Source organism: Cupressus sempervirens, chromosome 3 (genome assembly GCF_028749045.1).
Source record: "Cupressus sempervirens isolate cs-2001-9-10 chromosome 3, ASM2874904v1, whole genome shotgun sequence".
NCBI lineage: Eukaryota > Viridiplantae > Streptophyta > Pinopsida > Cupressales > Cupressaceae > Cupressus > Cupressus sempervirens.
This window is the reverse complement of record NC_143120.1, coordinates 1,004,053,904-1,004,069,242: the sequence shown is the minus strand read 5'-3', so window position 1 is coordinate 1,004,069,242 and position 15,339 is coordinate 1,004,053,904.

The window sequence follows — 15,339 nt, the reverse complement described above, 5'->3', positions numbered from 1 at the left end:
GGTGTTCTATGTGTATTGGTGTTGACTTCTTTATCTTTTGTTCCTTCCAATTAAAGTTATATTTTTTATGGATTAAGCTAAAGATTTATTTGTTATGACTAATACACCCCCCTCTCAATCTTCAGGTGTATTCAATAGATCGTCATGTTCCTCCCTCCGTTTCTTATGCCTTCTAAAAGTGTGTCCTAGTTTAGGCACCTTATATTTCTTTGAGCATAATTCATACTTGTAGTGATAAGATTGTCACAACTTCTATGGAACCCCAAGCTCCTACCCCTCTCAGTGAATTTTTCTAGTGCCTCATTGTTTTAGTAATTCTTTTATTTTTGAAGACTATGGGATACCTTCTCCTAATGTGAAAGTCTTCCCTTTTGTGGATCCTTAGAATTCTTTTTTTTTAACTCTTTTCTTTCTTTTCTTGATGCATGGGTAGATAAATCTTTTTTTCTTTTCTTGAAGCCTTCTCTTATTGGGAGATTCCTTGGTCATAGACCAAATATTGGTTATATTTGTAGTTGTACATGTAATTGTTAGATCAATCTAGGTCTATTGAATGTGAGTACTTTGATAAAATGATTCCTTCAAATCTCCTTCAAATTCATTGAGGGATTCTCTTGAGTTTTTGAAGGAGGTTTGGTTTCTTTGTTAGGCTTTTCTTTATCATCAAAGATGGCCTAATAATTTTGATGCTACCAAAATTAACTTGGTTCTTATCTAGATTTTTCTATAGGGATACCTTCTGAATTATGGGATGGAATGTTTATAGTGTTGTTGAGGGTATTGGTTATTTTGTTATGATTAAGGATGTCATAAAATATAGAATGAGTTTTTTGTTTTCTAGATTTTGTATTTCTATTGGAGTTGGTTCAAATTTTTCCAAAAATGTTTATTTGTGTTCCAAGATTGGACTCTAAGAGCATAAAATTCATTATAGCCTTCTTAGAAGAAACAATTCCACAAGACTGCTCATTTATGCTTCTTGTAATTTTTATAGGAAGATGCATTCCATTGATATTATGGATCAAGTTGATTTAGAAGGTAGTGGGAGAAATCCCAGGGGTAAGGCTTTAGGTTTCTAAATAATTTATTTATTTAGACTTCAATATTGTGGGAATTTGTTGGTATCTACTAAGAGATACCATATTGTCAAGACTGGTGATTCTTGCAATATTTAGAGAAAAAATGATGCAATTATTAGGAGTCCTTCAACATAGTTTTTACCTTTGAACAATAAGAGGACATTCCATTCCTACCCTACTCCTCTTTTCATTCCTTTGTTGAATTTTGGTTTCAATCCACCTTAATTGACTAGCTTTTGGTTTGTTATTTTGTGGTTGCTTGTAGTCATCTCTTTTACTAGTTTTGTTGCCATACTCTCTCTCTCTCTCTCTCTCTCTCTCTCTCTCTCTCTCTCTCTCTCTCTCTCTCTCTCTCTCTCTCTCTCTCTCTCATTCCTTATGAGAATTTTTTAGTTCATCTTTTTGTTTTTTTTTATACTATTTTGGTGATTCCTTTGTTCTTATTTTAAAATTGTTCAAGGGTTTTGACCCTTCTAAAATCTCACATAACTTAATCAAAACATTCCATGTAACTTTTGATGCATATTTTGAAATTATGTGTGTGTGCTCAATAATATTTGAAATTTGTGCATTTTGTTCAACTACAATATTCTATGAAATCATTAAGGTACATACACCCACAACTCAATTAATATAGTTGAAACTAATGACTAGTCTTAATAAATCTTTTATATGCTTTACAAAAATAATTTCATTTATATTACAATTTGTAGATGAATTCTCTTAGTAGGAGTAACTATTTGACACATTTCCAAAAAAATATTTGATGTTAATTTGTAAGGATACAAGTTAATAATAATGCATTATTTGTGCATAGGTTAGATGAAGCTTCACATATTTTAAGATAATTTTACTTAGTGATTGAAAAAAAGAAACCTATCAAATTTGAGTCACTAAAACTATCTAATCTTAGGTTAGTGTTAGGGACCATTTTTGAAGGTTCAAAAAACTTGTTTAGTCTAAGCTATGATCCTGATCTCATCCCTTAGGGCCTGTTTGGTTGCAAGAATTGTTGAATGTGACAATCAACTATGCTAGAATAAGTTCACTTCTGGAATTCATGTATTCTTAAAATAACTTTTGGCATATCACTTAGATATGTTTGGTTGACTTGGAAAAGGAGTTGGAAGATGCATCTTCTGTGTTTGGTTGCAAGAATTGAAATTGGAATAAGTTTTTAAATTTTATTTTAATAATAGCTCTATGAAATCTTCTACACATTCTAAAATAAATGGCAAGGAATGCTCAAATATAATATAAGAAACGTTGCAAGAGAAATTGACAAATAGGGTTGTTTTCAATCCTCGAGTCAGATTAAAACATGATTGATTGAACCGATACAAAGAGCTCATGGTGATAAAAAGATTATTTATGATTTTTTTTAATAAATTACCATATGAAATCAACACAAACAAACATGTTCCTTACCAAAAGAAGAAATAAATGAGTAAGCTAAAGCCTTAACCCCAATATTGAATGACATGTCCTCAATGATGAGCGCGAGTAATATTAGTTATAGGAGAGCAAAGCACCAAATCACCTAGATGGACTTCTTGGTGTCATTTTGGTGGGTGACACTAGTACTCATGAATTTGTGTCTCTGGGCATGACTGATTCATGGAAGAGAAAACCACAAAGCTCTCCCATATATCCCAAAAACTTTGTCTCAAACAAATTTCTCTGCCAATGCCATGGCCTTAGAGGGCTAAACAACATTCCTCACATTAATTTCTCTACTGATGAGATGGATTTGTAGGTTTCAAAAACAAAAAAAACTTGCATTTTGGTGTGAATCCATCACATTTCTCCAACATTCCAATTCCTCATCAAATTTAGTGGAGATGATGGTAATGACCAGACCCAACCCCACATTAAATTTGGTTTATAAAAATATGGAATAGGAATAGACTATTCATATTCCACCTATTCTGATGGAAGACTACCTTGCCCATTTTGGACAAAATTAGAAACCCCCAATTCTAATTCTATTTTTATTTCTTAGAACCAAACAACAGAGATGATAATTCTGGCATTTACGTTTGCCTATTCTAGCTCAATTCCTGCTACCAAATGGGGCCTTATGGTGTTAGAGCCATGCACTCAATAAGACTTACTACTTGGTCATTCAAAACCTTTCAATTTCTCTAGTAGACAAAATGACCATTTTAAGCATTAAATATTTACTAAACTGTCTGTTAATCAAGTCCACTTATTCAAATTAATTACATCAATGATTTTATAAATTATATTTATAAATAACCATTAATAATTATCATGTAAATTAGATCCAAATAAACTTACCCACAATTATACAATAAATTGAACCAAACAAAACTGAAATTTCAATAAAAACAAAAGTTGTGTGCAACATGAGTCCTTGCCATTTGCAATATTTGATTTTTATTATAAAAATAAAAATAAAAGTAAACATAAAAATAAAAGTAAAAATAAAAATAAAAATAAAAGTAAACATCTCATGTCCATTGCCACTTGATAGTATAGTTACAAATATTCATATGATTTACTATTAGTTAGAGAAATCCTTTAAATCATGACAATTATAGTGAGCATTTCACAAGGCAACCTTCCATCCCTAGGAAAGTCAAGGATAGGAAAGTCAAAGATATGTCAATGTCTTACTAGCAGTCAATCATTTGTTTCAAATAATTTAAATTTTCTCATTAACAAATACTCAAATGAAGATTTATTGAGCTAAACTAGTCTATAGAGTCCTAAAAATATTCATCACCTAAGTGATACAATATTTTGTTTTTATCAAGTTTTAAATTTTATTTATTATTTATATTTTTTTTGAGTTTTTGATTTTTATTAAGCCGATAGGCTTATAAGTGGGAGCTTTGCTCTCGATTTTTGCAAATTCCTATCGGCAAATTGTCAGCCTCACCGAAATTTTTTTACCAACACAAATTCCCATGCTAATAATGTTTTTATTCTTCCCCTTTGATTTCTTTCCTTAAAATTTCCCTCCTCCTCGGTTGCTTCTACATTGTTTTTTCCTCTTTGGTGATAGTTTCTAGCCTTTTTATACTGTCATAGATCTCACCCAGGTCAGCATAAATCCCTCCGCAAAGTTTCCCATTAGCACTTCACTCTGCATTCAGTACAATTGCATGGTTCCTCCCATTGTTTCCCCTTGTCTTGCTAAAGCTCATAAATAGTAGAAGCGACCTTCATACCAATGCAAAGGCCACTGATTGATTAATAAATTCTTGCCTTATTTTTGGGCTGCTATGATCAACATTGCAAGCCGCAGAGAGGCAATAAGTTGTTTTTGCTTCTATATTGATCGCCATAGGTAACTTCACATTGCTGTTGCAATTTTTTATGGGTTTTAATTTTATTTTTCTTTGAATATTTATAGATGTTTATCATATCACCAACAGCTCTGCTCAAGGAAAAAAATTAAGATATCTGAGTCCAGAGCATAAGGGATTCCTGCCGGAATATTTTGTGGTTGTTTATCTATTCTGCCATGGGATGAATTATAGAAAATGTTTCATTCATGTTTATGTGGGGATTGTAACCAACATTTTCTACTTACAAATTAGAAGAGACAGGGCATGCCTTAATTTGTACCCAAATTGTTAATAAATGGCACATGAAAATGTTGATACAAATTTGTTAGTTTGTATTATGATGTCATCATTGGTTTAGAGCTCTGCAAAAGGGAATGGAAAAAATGTCCTTTATTTTGTGTATTCATAGTTCAAGTCTTGGTTTACTGTGTTTAACTGAGGAAATAGCTTTGTTGATAAAATGGACAATTTATGGATTTATTTTGATTCATGTAGTGTCGTTCTAATGGGTTTTCTTTGAAGCTTCTTTTTGTAAATGAGAGATAGAGCAATCAACAATAACTACAAAAATAGAAATGCTTATATTGGAAACAGGGTTATTTTCCATCAATGATGTCAGAGATTAGATTTAAAAAATGATAATAGCGAAGATTGAATGTAGGTTATGATATCTCATCTCATTGTTGTATACTTAATTTCTTAATTAATACCTAAACAAGATGCACAACTTTATACTCTTTCTAGCTTTGAATCTAAATAGAAAAATAAATAAAAGAAAGTAGCACTGATGGGATTAATTTACCTATTGAAAATTCTTAGTAGTTGTAAGTTGTTACACAATGTTGACATGTAATTTCTATTTTAAGTAGACAGTACTCAATTTTCCCAGATGTAGATTGTATCATTAGCTGTTTACAACCATCTTTCATTTTATAACTGCTTTAAAACTTATAATATGCATATTTAATGAAATGGCATTTTTAGCTTTTTACCTCTGTTTCTACTATTGGATTAGTCAAATCTATAATTAAAAATTTGACAGAATTTGACTAACCCAATAGTAGAAACAAATTTTGTGTTGTTAACACACATAATTATCAAAAAGAGTTTAATTTTCAATAGGTGAGCACACAATATTCCATCTATTTAGTCATAGATATAAATTTAGTCCTACTATTTACAATTTAATTTAACCATAAATTTCTACCCAGTTTTACTAACTAAGCTCTAAAATAAATTGTAGAAAAATAATACATAATGATTCCTCACATGGCTATAGCAAAGAATTTCTCAACTGTCCACACATTTCAAGGTATTTTACTCAAAAATAACATACAAAAATGAAAAACAACTATTTCTTTCTTTTCTATGAAACTTTGATTAGTCTTTTACTATGACATAGATGCAACCCAAAATTCATGTTATCTAATACTCAAAAGGCATACAAATTAACAATTTTTCAATTCTTCTTTGCAGGTAACTCAAATAGGGTCAAAGTCATCCAACTCCTTCAAAAAAGTACAAAATCAAGGCTCTCATTATGCCATTGGTTTAATTGCTTTGCAATTATTAACACCACACTACGAACTACTCTCCTTCAAAAACATTACACATTTACTACTATCTTATCGCAATAATCTTCAGAATTTAGACGCACTACCCAAAAAAAAGTCTGTTTACAAACTATTTTTGTTCACTCTTTCCAATACACACAATTCCCTTATTTTTAACATTCCTATTTCTCAATGCATACTACTACTTTTGCAAATAACAGAATTCAAAATCAAGTATTAATTGTAAATTTCTATGTTATAATAAATTTGTTTGTCTTCATTTCAAATAAAACAATTTAATATCATCTCTATTGGCTTCTCGTTGCACGTAACTAAAATGTGCAACTGTTAGTTTAGTTAATTTATACAAAAGTGTAATATATTAATTTATAAAGTGTAAGTGAACTGAAATTATATTAAAAGTTAATAATATTAAATTTAAAATTTAAAATTGAAGTCAAAGAAAAATAAAATGATATGGACAATTAAATTTATTGTTGGCTATCTAAATAAAAACATGCTATAATATCATCTTGTTTATTCTTTTATTTGTGTACAAACATGCTATAATATCATCTTGAAAATAATAGTAAATGCAATAATAGAAAGATTTTCTAACTACTCTATTAGGTATTAGGTAAGATGCTTATAATTTTAAAAGGATAGATTTATAATATTGAATTTAGTTTATGAGTCATAAGAAAAATAACAAGTATAAATCAAACTTAACTTAACATATCATAACATGAATATAAAATTATTTACAAATAAATTAATTTATAAGTCTTGAAATGGTCTGATGTTTATATCAGTGCTTGATATAATGAAAAAATATTTTTTAATTTACAAAATTTTTAACTTTAATAGTTAAATTGAATAAATTGAAATGTTGATATTATTTGTGGTACAATCTATTTATTAAATTTGAATTTCAAACATACATATTTAAATTTCATCAAACACCACTCGATTTATAATACCTTAAAATTTTGTATGGTAATTTTTTGCTGCTTGAAATACTGTTGAAATTGTGAATCTTTACAAAATGCCTTCATTGTGTAGCTCTCACTATTTCTCCATCACACTGCTAAATGAGTTGAAATAAAGTCAATAGAAATGACAGATCACAAGATTCCATGGCTGGTTTGAACTCTTGCAAAAGCACACACCCAGGTACATCCATAACATATGTACATGTATTTCTATCTAGCATTGCCATCAAATACATCTCCATATAGTTTTTTTATTGGATAAACTGTTGTCACAACCTTTGATGAAAGATGTTATTTCTTGGATGCTCTTCTCCACAAAAGAAAGTATATAGTTGTCATCCTCCTAATGACGCTTGGCAGCCAAATCTGGTAGAGGTTTCAATTCTAGAGAAGAGAGCACATTTCAAATCTAGGTCTCTTGCTTAGTAATCCAATGAATTCTTTCCAAATATTGCATACATTTCTCAACACAATCATCAGCCAACATTTCAGAAGCAATTGATAGAATTGCAGGGCATGCCTCTATGTTGGAGAAATGTATACTCTTACCATTTGTTGGATGTTTTAAAACTATTGAACAACAAAATTCTCAATACCAAAATGATATCATGTAATGCCCCACCAAGGGATCCAAAGAATTTTACTAAGTTTGTCAAACAATTTTTTTTTTAAACATGAAAGATAAAACCATTCATAACATTTGCGGAAGCAATAGCAACAATTCAAATAAAAATAAACATAACATATATACATAGCAGGCTACATTCTTTAAAGATCCCTTAACGTTGTATCACATCTAAATTAACTATTCATCTAACATCTCATCCTTATGAAATAACAATGATACATCCAATGTACTTAAATAATATACAAGTGTCCTTTTGTAATTATATTTTAGTTTAGCTCAATCATCCACTGTACATATCACAGGGTATGAAAAGCTTAAAAGAATAAACATCCAAGTAAATAAAGTACATCATCATCATCTAATATTAATCCATGATGCAATAATATAAATGAAACCACATATCATACATGATACATCATCACAAAAGATATAAACATCCATCACAAAAGATAACCATATATCACAAACATAAATAACTAAGTGCACGGTTCCTCCCAACCGTAAATAGCATCGTTAGACCATCGTGGATCCTAGCCATCCCTTCGTGCGTAACATTCCAAAGCACCGAAGAGATCATCGATATTAACATAGTAGGAATGTCACTCCTAAAACATCCTACTAACATGTAAAGTAAAGCATAATAAATCATCAACTAACATATTAAAAGTAAAGTAGATCATTAATATAAGAAACATACCAGTAAATACATCCATCATAAGGTATATTATCTATCATAATGCTCCAAGAACATAACGAAAAATAATTACCAACTAAGGATACTCCAACCACAGTGTCTCGGACAGATCTCAAATGATAAGAGTGAAAATACACTACCACCTGACCGCGTGGAACCTAAGTGGTCCACTCCCGCCGTGCTGAGGAGATAATCTCAAGTCCCAAACAAGATATCAATACACGAAGCACAATTCTCTATAAGTCCAGGAATCCTAAAAGTATACTAACTTAAAAGTTCTATCACACAAAACTGATATCTAATTCCCAAAGGCACACAATGACATGTAGGAAACCTACTCTGCAAGCGGGAAAGTGTCATCGCAATTATCACGTACAAGTTACCCTGGCAGTTAGCTAAACTCCACGGGTCCATACTGATCTCATGCGGCCACTAGTATCCTCTCATACTGATGAGGCATACTACAGAATGCACGGTCGCAACCATGCGTTCTCACTACTCCCATCCTAGCCTGTACAAGTGCTCAAGGCATGGGCGAGAACATCAAAACAATTATCTTTTTAGGTTCATTTAATCTCCATTTAGTGTGTAAATGTTATCACTTATTAACCAAACTTACAATGAGTTACTCTGACAGCCACTTAGGGCCCCGACCCCCATTGCAAGCCACTTCCTGACACTATAAGTAGATTACCTACCCTAAGCTCATGGAATCATAAATCTCAAAATCATAAAAAGATAATCCATAATAAAATTATCAAATATGCATAAAAGCATCAAATTTCCATAATAACAATCATCAAATCTCCAAAATAAGAATCATCAAATCTTCATGAGCATCTGAAAAAGAATCCATAGAAAATCATGACCACAATAGTTCTCTATTGGCAACTGAAGGCATCACTAATAATCATAAGTATCAATTGGTTCTCAATAACCAAAATATATCTCAAGATAAATGGTTCTCAACAAGCAACCAAGAATATCTCAAAATCATACTGATCGAAGACTCCAAAATGGTTGAGTCAAACATGTCACAACATGACATCATCAAGAAATAAATCCACATTTCAGTCCCATCATGGCGACTAGAAAATAATCCAAGGATAACTGATCGATGACTCAAAAATGGTTAGCTCAAGTGTCTCATACACATCTCAGCTTCACACATGAAGACTGATGAACAAATACAAACAGTAAATACAAACATTTCATAGAGCATACGATCACATTACCGTGGTTGGGCTTATAAAGATCGAGACCAAATAAGATCAACATGCCATCACATCTCATAACCCCCGAGCCTCTGGTAACAACCTAGGACTGGTCAACACTAGTCAACCCAAAACCCAAAACAAGAAGCATATAGAATACACGATGCAAACACATATTTTGGTTTACTAAATTCACATAGTTGAATAATGTGTAGGGGTTTTCAGTTTCTTGCTTGCAAGTATACTTCAAGTGTTTAAAGTTATCATTTGACCTACAAGTCAACCCATTTGTTCCCCGATAGCATTATTCTAAGAATAACTTAAGGATAAATATTTACTCATTAAATCATTTTCTTTACTTGCTAAGATCCATAGTACTAATTGATCAACTCTTCCTTAATGTTACTTCTACATTTCAACATAATCAAAGGATCATTATTCATTCATAAAAGAACCAATTATCAATCTTCGATTAAGAAGATTATAACTTAATTAAAATGATCAATTTAATTTACCAATTAACATAGGTACATGATTCCATGACTTTTGTCATTTAATAGTTTTCAATTCAATAATACTAAGTCTCACCATTAAAACATCTAAGGTTGTTATTCAAGTCATGAGAGTACGACTTATCAACTTCGATGTAAATACTTCACAACTTTGCTAGAGGAATCGATATTAGCATATCAATTAAAACACTATTACATAACTTGATTATTAATCAAATCTAATTAACTCTAATTAATTTAATTAATAATTACAAATTCAGTTGACTAATAACTAACAATAGTTTGTACGTAAAAAGTCATCTACAATCCAAATATTCATATTAATAATTCAATAACTTGTTAATAACAAGCTATGTTGGAAATCTTATTAATAAATCTACAATGACCACCTTTGCCATTCTATCAATGAAAACTAACTTTTCTTTGACAAACCCATATTATTGATAATCATTTAGTTAAACCTCGTTTGATTCAACTAATTATCAATCAACTATATTCCATTTCATTAACATTAGGATTAGTAATAGTTTAATAACTAATAACAAGTTAAAATAAATCTACGATAACAAATTCTTTATTATTTTTGCTAACAATGATGTCACTAGTAAATTAAATATAACTTCCTTAAGAATCGTTCCCCATATAAGATTTACCAATAATCAATAGGTAATCATTTGTCCAAAATAATTTTTGATGATTCTAAGTATAATGATCACCAACTTCATTAATCACAATTTCATTCATGATAACATGAATTCATTTCCATTGTATTTTTCCCTCTTAATTTGCTCTTTACTAAATTCTTAATACTATACTTAAATTATTAACTAATCTCAATTAGATTGAACTTAATTGAATCAATTAATAATTATATAAACTTATATATACTATCTTTCATTAATAATTTGTTAAACTTAACAATTATTAATAAATAATAACTCACTAATAATTTCAATATTCAATTATAATGATTGATATTCGAACCAATCAATGAATAACAACTAAATCATTAGTATCTCTTTTCTTTTAATTTTCTCTCATCCATTTATTTAGATTGACTAGTAATTAATTACACTTTTTCTACTATTAATTAATCTTAATTAAATTTGATTTAATTAGATTGGATAATAAACCATATAAAACTAATGCATATTAATAAGATTCTAATAACGGAAGATTGCAATAATATCTTAATTCATTCCATGCTTTGATATATTATTTTTGTGAAGTTAAGCATAAAGAACTCTTGGTTATGAGAAATGAAGAAATATCTGTCCTTGAATAAAATAGTTTCAGTACGACGGCCATATCTCCCTAATGAACCGTTGGATCGGGCTAAAATTTAAATATGTTGGAGAGGGCCAAGTTGCGCCAATTCTGACCGAAGCGATCGAATAAATTTGATCACGATAAAAAATTATGAATGACTGAGTTCGGGTCTATCTAAGGGGCAGCGACAGGACAATCTGTAATGAATTATGAATTTCCTCTTAAAATGTAATTGTTCTCTAAATTTACCCATTCATCCATCTAATAGGTTTGTCCATACGCATCTGAAAATATAATTTGATAGAAAGATTACATCTAATCATACGAATTTTCAACTTAGAATTTCTATTTTAATTTCAAATCTTGTCTATCTATTTTCACAATATAAATTCGAAACCAAATCCGATTAAGATCTAATTATTTCTCCTTAATTGGATCTAGGATTTTTCTATTGTTTTCTTCTCATCCAAATAAAATATCTAGATTCCAATTTTAAATACAGAGAGTATTCAGACACATAAAACAGATATGATGAAGACAGGAAGAGAAAGAGTGCAAAGAGAATATGAGAATATCACGAGTGCACCTGGACATTGATGCTAATTTGTCATGCCTCAGAAGTCCATAGAAAATCCCTTCCTTCTCCATCATTCACAATTCTTCCAAAAATTCAAGCCGATCGAATCCTCCAAGTGATTAGAAGAGCTAGAAGGAGCATAGAAGCAAGTAGAAAATATATGAGCATATGAATCTTCTCCCATGCATGTAAGTTTTGAAGTTTCTATTTTAGCTTGTAGCTCATGGCTTCCATTAAGCTTGTAGCTTCCATTAAGCTTTTCATTTAAGCTTCTATGAATGCCTGAATATCAAGAGCTCTCAAGAAACCTTTGGATTGCTTCTTGAAACCGCTGAAAGGTGTCACCAACTAAGCATGGGTTTTTTCCAACTTTTTTGATGAGTCATAGAGTTGTAGACACCTTGTGCTTAATTGATGCACTAACCCCCATGTTGTTGACACATGTTAATTCCCATGCAAGCTTATAACTCCAATTTACTTTTTAAATACTTTCTATTTAAATTTTATAACTTTCATTTTAATTTTTATAACTTTTATTATTATTATTTTATTTATTACTTTATTATTATTTTATAATTATTATTAATTTTAATTTCTAGTTTTCTTTTATTTAATTCATTTTTTCCAATAATTCACATTTAATTAATTACAATCAAAATATCAAAGATCATGATATTTTATTAATTTTCTCAAATAAATAATTTATTAATTAAATTTATTTATTAAGACTTAATTAATGGAAAATTCACCATAGACCTCCAAGATAAAATATGAAAATCCATCATAGAACAAATCATACAAAATAAATCTAAAGGATTAAAAATCATGAAATATGTCATTCGACACATTCGGTGGGTATTCAACTCAGATACTTGTTTTAATTTTCCAATTAGGACAAATGGCTCAAAGGGTTGGGATTTGGACTTGAGAATTTATCTCCCCTCTTTTATCATTGAGATAATGTGATAGGGTACGCTCATCTTGGCAATTCAGGGAAGTTGATACCTGGTACCTGCAACCTGCATAAAAACCATGCATGTACAAATACAATATATACTAAACTAAACAGACAATGGTAGGAAGTGGTGCATCATGTAGATCCCGACTAGCAGGTGACTACGACTCCCTTCCTTAACCACATCAGACATGCCATACAAAAGCAAACACACAAAGCAAACACGCACACCATACACATGCAAGTATGGGGTAAGTATCCATAAGAAAACATATATGATAATAAATCATCTTACTAATCATCATTAATAACTGAAAGCAATGTAATGATCATCATCAATAATTGCGAACACTAAAAATAATCATTATACATACATGAAATGTAGAGTCTAAGTAATCTCATCACATAATAAACTGAATCCATAGCACAATATCTGATAATCTCAAAAGAATGCTGCTAACCAACAACATAAAACTAGTTCTAAAAGAGTTCAGCAACGATAACAAAATGTGAACTAGGGGCAGGCACTACATATCACTCACACAATCTAAGGATTAGCCAATTCTTATTAACAATTATATGTGCAAACCATTTGAACTCAACTTCAATAAAACCAAGGGTGGTTTTCTACTCTTTAGGCTCTGCAAAACCAAGGTGGGTATACTTGGGGATGATTCAAGACTGAAAAACACTGTATGAGAATTATTTTAGTTTCATTATGATTCTCATCTCAAATCCTCAAATACATGGATAATTCTTGACAATTTTATGAACGCATCCCATATAACAGATTTGGCCGAAATTCTTCTATGAATTTGCATGTGTTATCAGCAATAGTGGCTAACTGAAGCTAAAACATTGTATGCAAACAAGTATCGACCAACTTTGAAGGTCTTCAAGAAATAAAAGTAAAATTGATTATAATTCTACATTTGAAACCCATTTATGACATATTTCTCTTTCAACTGAATCAATTTTGACTAGTGCCTAATCCATTAGGGTTCAGAGTCTACTATAAATCCATATTTGTTGCCTTACAACAAAGATTATCAACAATTCTTATCAAAATTCATTATTCAAAACATCCTTCCTACTACTGTAGCAACCTTATCAAATTCATCAAAGCTTTTACTTAATCCATTGAACTAATAGCAGTGGTGAACAGATATACAACCTAAATGGATTGCATTCAATTGCACAAGCTTTTACTCATACAATATCAAGATATCAAGTAACCAAAAGGAGACAAAATTCAGAAAGAACTAATATGGGGACAACTCATAATTTGTATTCCTTTTCTTTAAAAATTGTATACACTTGTAGTGAACTCAGAATGACCTTAGGAAGAAAGAAACACAGAGATCATTCTATATTAATGTATTCTCAAGAATTAACAGAGAAAATTCATCATAATACTTGCTCAAAGATTGGACTGAAAACAAACTAAGTATATCACTTAAGCATTAGAAACTCAAACCATTCTCTAGCCCTGGAATCTCACTTAAATAATGTGAGATGTAACAAGCTTCAGGCTAAGAGAAAATTGACAGGTGTCCTTTACAAGAGATATTTATATACACCTATCACAACAAGACAAAACTATGAATAACAGAAAGACTAGTACATTGAAAATCCTTTTGTAGGTCCACTTCTATTATTCCCTTTGGAAAGACAAAAATACTATGATCGGATTCCTTTAGCATTCTGGTTCCTCGGGGTAGGTGGCCATCAAATGTGAGAGTGATGAGTCATCTCCTGCTACCTGAGGATTCTCTTTGTCTTTATCATCAACAGTAGAGGTGGCTTCTACTTTTGTACCTTCTTCTTCATCATCATCCTCCACCTCATCATCTCCCACTGTCTATTCTATAGACATAAACTTTTCCTTCCACTCATTGTAAGCAGTGTCATCTGGCCAATCAAAATTTAGAACCTCTCTTTGTACAATTATTAAAGAATTTGCAACTGTTTCTATATCAAAAAGGTTTTTCCTGACATCATTATAAAATAATTGTACTTTTACCAACTCCTCATTTGTCCTTGCCCATAACAAATGACCAGTTTCATTAATAATTTTATTCATCCTTTCACAAAGAATTTCATCTATTTCTCTTTTCCACTCCTCTTTTTCTTTTACTTTATCAACACTTTTTAGAGCACAGGGAAATAAATCAAATTTCTCTGCAACATATTTGGAAAAGCAAATAATTAATCTTTTTTGAAAAGAATCTTTTTTTTCATCAAAACCTTGCAATTTATTTAGCAAATCAAAGATCTATTCTATTTGATAACATGGTAGTTGAATGACAGATATACACATAATAGTGATATCTTGATTTCTTTTTGTCCATTTCTACATAAGGGGTCTGAATGTAACTTCATTTTTCTTCAATTCATCCCTGATGGTTGCAATCCCTGATAACAAATCAAAAAATGATGGCCATTCAATTCTATCTACCAAATACATGACACCCTACCTCAATTTTTCTTCATATTGATCATTTAGTTCCACATGCAATGCATATAATTTATTCTTTTCTTCCTCAAAT